This window comes from Numida meleagris, chromosome 6 (genome assembly GCF_002078875.1).
Source record: "Numida meleagris isolate 19003 breed g44 Domestic line chromosome 6, NumMel1.0, whole genome shotgun sequence".
Lineage (NCBI taxonomy): Eukaryota > Metazoa > Chordata > Aves > Galliformes > Numididae > Numida > Numida meleagris.
Window position 1 is genome coordinate 29,986,720 of NC_034414.1, and position 5,571 is coordinate 29,992,290.

Sequence of the window (5,571 nt, forward strand, 5' to 3'; positions counted from 1 at the left end):
CTTTAAATACGCTGTTGCTGTCTCTGCCTCTTGCTTGCACATACCCCCAGACCTGGCCCCTCTCAGCAGTCACAAGATAAGCTTCGAAGAAACAAGGCCATTGATTGACAGCTCATTAGAAGTTGCAAGAACAGCAAAACACAAACTGGAGCCCGTGGCTTTCTGTCGGCCAGGCCAGGAGGCGTGCTGGTCAGCAGTGGCCTGAGAGGAACAAAGACTGCAGGAGACACCGGAGGAAAACAACATGAAATTTTAATGGTGTGCTCGAAAGGCCAGGTGTAATGGATCAGGGCCAAGGCCTTCCCTGCCCCCCCACCCCGTCGCCTATATTTACATTCTATATATAGGCACAGAGAGTATAGCTTGTGCCATGTGGCACGTACACATGCACATGAATTCAGAGGATCCCGATTTTGATATGCCAGACAGAATTTATCTGCAAATCCATTTATAAATGAAAGACTCCAAGTAAATACAGTGTTAATATCTGTACATATTAGATGACACAGCTCTAGTCTTAGATAAGGGCACACACTGAGCCAAATTCACCCCTGCAGTGAAAGCCAGGCAAGTTTTACTGGGAATGAATTTGGCTTAATGTGTCTGCCTGTAGCTATGTTTGTTTTTACAAATCCTGCTTATCCTTCATGTAAGCATATTCCTCATTGTTAGGACTTTTACCAGGCACATGCCAATCCAACTCCAACCCATTAGCTGGAATATCTGTTTCTTCAGTGTCCTTTGGGGTCCTTCAAGACCCCAGTCCGTGCTGGAGGGTGCTTGCTCTTCAGACATCACAAATCCCTCTTGGCATGCAGGATGGTGACCACCCTGCCTGGACCCTGAGAGTGGGAAATAGCAGAGAGGAGTTCATCACAAACTAATGCAAGGATAATTAGCCTTGGCCCTCTGTATAGAATGTCATCTGACAACGGTCACAACTGATTTTTAGTTGAATTTTTCCAGCGGCATCTTTTTCTCAAATTCCTCCTTTTCTTTTTGTTTAACATGTAGGTAGATGCGTTTGGTTCTGAAAGCTGAATTATTTCTAGTTCTGCAGGTCATTTAGCCTGACTTCTTGTGTAAGCGCTCAGAAAAAGAGCAGTTACCTCCTTTTCATGGGTAGTCAAAAACAAGGGCCTCAAATTTATCATTTTCTATCTTTCTTACTAATAGGCATTCATTATACATGTGGACCAGCAAGGCTAGATTATGTTTCTTCTAGCGTCTTAATACATTAAGTATATGAAGAATCATTTGTAGGATTCTCCTAGATCTGGGGCACCCTGGAGAAAATACTAGCAAGAGGAAATGTCTAAAAGAACAGACAGGTGGGCTGCAGTAGCCACTGACAGACTAGTTAAGTATAGAAACTCACGTCCTGCTGGAATTTAGGCAACATTCCTACTTGCTTAAAGACTTTACAGGTTGAGGAGAGGCAGTGTTTTGTGCAATGAATAAACTGAGACCATGGACATTATTATGGCATGGACTTTGCTGATAAAACATGACTTCACGGCCACAGTTCTTGAGTAAGTGTAACTTAAATTCGATTGAGCCAGTGGTGTTACCTGGGCATAAAACTGAGATAAAAAAGCATACAATCTAAAGCTCAATTGCAATTTAAGAAAATTTATCTCTCCTATAATACAATAATAACATTTTTCACTTCTTTAATATGTTTTCTCTTCAGATCTCAAAGCATTATAACAGTGATGTGTAAAATTATATCTTGATTTTAGCAATAGAGACTCCAAGTCCTGAGGCAGGCAATATGATTTGCCTGCAATCCTCTGAGGATTTGTTAGGAGCCATTTGTTAGGAGTGTTAGAACACTCCCGTGTTCTACCTTCTGCTCATGCCACATCTAATTTTACTTCCACTTGGCCACTGAATTTTCTGATAATTCTTCAGAAAAACTTCCAAAATTCTATCTGCAGTGATTGTAACACTATAAAGGAATAAGGATTGGAGCTCACATAATTTGTGCATACAGAAATCAGTAGATCGCAGTAGAAGCTTGGGGATTGGGAGCTTTGAGGGAATCATCTAATATACAGAAAGTCTGTGTGCATGTGGAGGCAAATACCCTCTCAAAACTTGCTGTCGCAGCACAGCTCCGAGCCAATACACAAAAAGGCACGAGATGTAACCTTTCTCCGGTATTGTAATCCAGCCCTTTCCTAAGTCGTTGCTCCCCAGCCGCAGTGAATTGAAAGGAAATATCGAAGCAGGCCGCTCATTCTTCTGGGCCGTGGCTGCGGGGGCTTCCTTGAAACCCGCCAACACAAAGCAAAGCCCCGTTCTGCAGGGACCAAGCATTCCCGGGGGGCCTTCACATATCCCTCCATTGTGATTTCCCTTCCAAAATAGTACAGTGCTTTACAAAAAGCCCAAAACACAATAGTATGACTCAGCAGTTTGGAACTGCAGGCCAGCTCACGTGAAGGTGCCACTGCCATAACACAGCAGCACTGTGCACCTCACAGTGTCGCTGCACTGAGGCTGGGCCAGGAGATTCAGACACTCCACTTCCATTCCAGGTGTCCTAGGCAGACACATCAGCTAGTGATAGATACTGAAAAAACAAGTGTTTCAGGAAAACATACATGGAAATGCCATAGTTGTCCAACCTGCCCAGCTGTTTTAGGAGCATCTCAGGCTGGGTAGCAAAAATCACTCAGCAAGCAGATGAAGCAGCTCTCTGGGCCTCCCTGACAATAAAGAGGACTCGATCACAGCTTTTGGCCTCTTGGTTACCATGCAATTTCTGAAAGTTCTCTGACAACAGAAAGTACCAACTGCAGCCAGTACTGCTCATGGTGAGAGCCGGGCTGGTGTGCCCAGTCCCCTTCCTTGGCAGGAGGGAACAAGGGAAAGGCAGCAGAAAAAATGAGGCCAGGTGGTGCAAGGAAAGAGGACTGGTGGAGCACCAAGGGGAGAAAACACAGGGCGGGAGGGAGTTGGGAAACAGCAGAATTACAAGCAAGAAGGAATAGCAGACAACTGTAAGGAAAGAGAAGTGGAAAAGAGCATGAAAGCTGGCTTAGCCAGCAGTGGTCCTCAGTGTTAGCCCCAGGGCTGGCAGCAGTGAGTCAGCACTGCACTTCCCAGGGGAACAGCCAGGCAAGCATCATGCTCTGGGAGAGAGGTTGCTGCGCTTCCATCACCCCACATCTCTCCCTCACCCCTACTAGCCACCAAGGTTAGTACAACCAACACTCCTGACCAGCCACAAGCCCTGCTGGCATCATTCTCCCCCTTCTCTGCCTTTTCCTCCAGCGATTCCCTTGAAACCAGCCTGCTGCCTACTTGGAACCCTGGTGAAAGCTTGCATTGCCCTCAGGTTCATTAGTGCCTGATCAGCTTTCAGCCTTCCCACTTTCTTGTTGCAAAGTCTTCATGTCAATAAAGAGAGTTTTGTTTTCCCGCCAGCTTTCCCTCACATAGAAAAATTCTGGGCAGAATTTTGAAGTATGCGTCTGTGCCCCGGTATGACTTCAGTACCCAAGATACACACAGACGCTTGAAAATACAGTCATTTGGGGTACGGTACTTCCCAATAAAGCAGCTCTTCAAAGTGAAGCATGCTATTTATCCAATTGAAAACTTGCTTCTCCCATGGAATTTTCTGAAAATGTTATGTTTATGTCTCCTTTTAAAGAGGAGACAACCCTAGTATTTTGCTCTTTTTTTCTGTTGTTCCAGACTGCTCTATTTTCAGCAAGCAACCCCCCAGTTTTTCTTTTCACAAAAACAGATCATTTAAAAAATTGGAAGGAAATAATGAAAATCAGTCCAGAGAGTTTCATGTTCTGTTATGAGTTTTCCACGTGTGTCAATCTGCTCTGCCTCTGTCCACCGTCAGCACCTGGCAGCGAGCTGGAGCGAGCTCAAGGGAAGATAAGCTCCCTCTTGCTGAATGGCCAGTGCCAACTGCCAGCACACTTAAAAGGATTTCCACTAGATAATCACTCATCTGTAGCACCTGAAGCATGCACCAGCCAAATGGCCTCCCACTGTGTTCTGTGTCATCATCAGACCAGGCCACAGGCCTGGTCCCCACAGGTCCCTTCCCGATGCCCCTCTCTGCTGCAGCTTGGTCCCAGTAGTGGATGACCTGAGAGATTTTCCTGGGGGGCCACAGAAGTGAAACAACGATCATAAGAGAGAAACAGTGAGCACCTCTCCAGATTTAAGGAGAGACATTACTGTAGTTTTGTAAGAGGATCTCATCTATCTCTTTAATAAATAAAGAATTTGGGTGACACAGGACCTTCTTGTCTCCAGTGGAGGACGTTTTTCCCCGGGGAACCTGAAGCTGAGTTATTAAAAATGAAAATCTATCTCAGTCTTTCAAGTCTGTTCTTGGAAACGCCAGCTGTTAAAAAGGGGAGAAGAAAGAAGGAGCCAAACCAAAGGACCCTTTCAGACAAAGTTTTTCTGTGATCGTGGGACCAAGACAGCTGTACCCAGCTACTCAAAGGAGAACAGGTGAGTTATGATGCTTTATACATATCGCACAGAAAATGCTGAGTTTATTCTGAGTTGCTCTCTACTTTGAGTGCCAAGCTGCACATTCAGATTTCAAATCCAAAGAAAACCTCTTCCCAAAACTGTCTGATGCATCTCTCCAGGCTGGTGTGGGAAATGGATTTTCAGGAGCATTAGAAGTGCTGTGTGGGACTCCAGGATCATCAGTTGCAAAGAGTCCTTCAGGAAAAAACATGAGGTATCCCAGTCTGCCAAATTGTCTTTAGATTTGTTTTCCGAGTTTGGATATTTTTCAGAAAGTTGTTTGTTTGTTTGCTTGTTTCCTACCAAAACTGGTAAGTCTAACCAATCTGGTTTTACCAGAACTTGGAGGTGATTTACAACTGGATTTGCTAGGAGAAGAATAAGGTCATCAGTTTTTTATGTTAGTCCTAATAGGTATACACAAAAAAAATGCAACATTTACAATGAACACAGTGAAAACAAAAAATCAAAAGAGATTTATCTACCTCTGCCAATGAAAGTGGATTTTTTTTTCTGTCTTCATAGCTATCATTAAATTTTGTGTTTTACACACAAAAGAACTTCTAACACATGGAGAGTTTATTAACATCGTTAGCTGAAGACAATAAAAAACATCAGAAAGAATATTCTATGGGGGTGAAACAAAGAATATAGATTTGCATATGAAAACAAGGGATCTGATGTTACAAACAACTGTGTCTCCAGTTCCAGAGACTCTGCTAAAAGGTATTCTGAGCTGACTGAATATTCAACATCCTGTAAACTCTTTATGAAGCTGATAGGAAAGCCTATGACTGTAGCAGTAAAGTGAAGGTTTTTTTTATAATTTTCTGTTCTACTTTTTTTTCATATTGATATTCCATTTTTTTCCTTTTTTTTTTAATAAATAGATAAAAATGTCAAGCAGTTGGCAGGTTCTAACACTAGATATTCCTTTTGAATTATTGGCAGAATTAGGCAACTCTGGTTTTATTCCCAATTTTACCTTTTTGCTTCAGTTTAAATTTTATTGCATGGAGGACTTAAATGCTCCGCTGTGCCGAACACCCACAA